At 37.5% G+C, this 2,355-nt stretch overlaps 1 long non-coding RNA gene across 2 annotated transcripts; it reads right to left on the reverse strand.

Moving 5' to 3' along the window:
- Positions 1-208: 208 nt before the first annotated feature.
- LOC109953607 (uncharacterized) lies at positions 209-1,308 on the reverse strand. 2 transcript variants are annotated; one of them, XR_002273938.1, is made up of 5 exons: positions 1,204-1,307; positions 879-953; positions 511-573; positions 311-332; positions 209-232 (listed from the first exon to the last, which is right to left on the reverse strand). It is a non-coding gene; the product is annotated as an uncharacterized LOC109953607 (long non-coding RNA). The 2 variants fall into 2 exon arrangements; XR_002273939.1 differs by having other exon boundaries at positions 211-232; positions 508-573; positions 1,204-1,308.
- Positions 1,309-2,355: the final 1,047 nt, after the last annotated feature.

Genomic DNA, 2,355 nt, shown 5'->3' on the forward strand with positions numbered 1-2,355 from the left:
AATTGAAAAGAAACCGCCATCACTAGCAGGTGTGAGACGTCCCCACAGGACTCTGCCACAAACATAATTTTTTCTGGGTCCAGGGCATGTCATTGGCAAAACCTAAAAGGCAAACAATTAGAGCTGCCATTGATTTTCAATATTAATCCAAAGACCAGCTTGAAATGTTTGGCCAGTGACATGTCAGAAAATGCCCATTGCAAATCCATCCATCACTTACCTACACAACAGCCTGGTGTGAAAGGGGGCAGGGTATATGATGTATTGACAGGATACATTCTGAGCCACCACAGTTCTAGGAGGTACCAACTGTCAGATGGTCTTGCCTCTCCCTGTGAACAAAGACAAAAATATTAGCACTAAACTCAACCTAGACTTTGAATTCAGTGTTCATTATTCACTACCTTACAGTATATTGCATCATGTTATGAAAAGTTGTTCAGCTCTAATGGATCATGTTACAAGACCAGTTGATTAAAGTTCAGTACAACAGTCCTTATTACTTACAACGTCCTGAGCCCATAGTCCACTGGCCAAAGAGAGGAGCAACATGAAATACAGACCCAAGGCCATCTGTGTGAAAATATTAGACAAGCAAATGCACAAAGAAATGCTTTTACATGCAATTCAGTTCCAAGTTATTTCAGTTTCAACAAAGGTCTGCAGCAGTGGATTAACATACATTTTTAATGTGCATATAACAGTAAGCATTTGTAGTGGTCAACTGTTCACCTGGATTGAAAATCAGAAATGGGTATTGTTTTATCAATGCTATTGGGACAATTGGCAAAATAAACGCTTTTACAACAATGTGGCTGTAAGAAACAGAGATGCATCAAAACAGCTTGTGTAAGGAAAGGCAAGAGTTACAACCTTACCTTGATGTGATTTCATTCACAGCTGTAGCAGAAGTCAAAACACTATATTTACCCTCTGTAGGAAACTTGACTCACCTTGAAACAGATTTATCAGTCAAGATACAGTAGCTTTATTATGAGGAAAGACAAGGTATTCTTTAAAACAATGTTAAAACCTTTTAAAGGAGCAGCTCAACACAAGCTGCAGAAGCTTGAACAAAGCTAATTTCTTCAAAAAGGAATCATTTGACTGGAGTGACCCAATAAAACTAAGTAGATACGTAACACAACTAACAAACAATAAAAACAAGCAAAGTCACAAACCAATAACAGGAGGAAGCCTAACCTGATTTCAAAATCAAGGATGAAGCACAAGAGGTATCAAACCAACAAACCCAACTCTGTGAGGTGAGGATGATTATAAGGACTGAACCAGGGAAGTAAACGAGCAACAGGTGAAAACAGTGAAGGCAATTGATGACAGTGTAAAGATGGGGCAGGGGAGAGGGCAAGAAAGAGGAAATGGCCACAAAATAAAAGCATACAACAGGAAGACAACCCAAACCCATGACAGTTGCACCTGTTTATATTTGGATAAATACAAATATTTCCTGAATGCTGATTTGCTTGTGCAATATACCATTCTGCTGTATTGACATTGCCTTTTACGGAGGTGAGGTGATTATAAGGATTGAATCAGGGAAGTAAACGAGCAACAGGTGAAAACAATGAAGGCAATCGATGACAGTGCAAAGCTGAGGCAGGGAGCGGGCAAGAAAGAGGAAATGGCCACAAAATAAAAGCATACAACAGGAAGACAACCCAAACCCATGACAGTTGCACCTGTTTATATTTGGATAAATACAAATATTTCCTGAATGCTGATTTGCTTGTGCAATATACCATTCTGCTGTATTGACATTGCCTTTTACCTTTCTCTCAAGGGCTCTTCCTGGTTCTAATTGCAGAAACAGAAAATACCTGTTTTGTTACATAGAAACTATTGGGGCTTTGATTTAAAAACGTTCTTCACTACAAACAAAAATTATGTAGAGGAGTTGGTCTATTTAACCTCAGTTAACCAGTAGCTTTATGTAGTCAAAACAATAAACATGTCTTCCATTTCTCGTTGTAAACATTTTCCAAATGGCCACAACTGACTGATAAATCATGTCATCTTAAATTATATAGAACAACACATGAAAATAAAACATGCCCCCGTGGTTTATTAAATAAACATTTAAATTGGGATGATTTGTCTGAATTAATTAATCATTCTGAATTAGTCTGCATCACATTCAAGCCACGACAGATTCCTTTTCACTTTCACAGTGTCTTGATCATCAATTTGTCTTTAATTGCAACTATATCGAATGTTTCTCTCATTTTGAAATGCAATAAAACAGTCAAGTATACTGACAGGTGTGTTTTTTTTTTATTTTGTCGTTTTGAGTGGCATGGTCTAACTGTAAAACTTGTAAATTATCATTGTTGGTGA

Source organism: Monopterus albus, unplaced genomic scaffold (assembly GCF_001952655.1).
Source record: "Monopterus albus unplaced genomic scaffold, M_albus_1.0 scaffold841.1, whole genome shotgun sequence".
In the NCBI taxonomy this organism is placed as follows: Eukaryota; Metazoa; Chordata; class Actinopteri; order Synbranchiformes; family Synbranchidae; genus Monopterus; species Monopterus albus.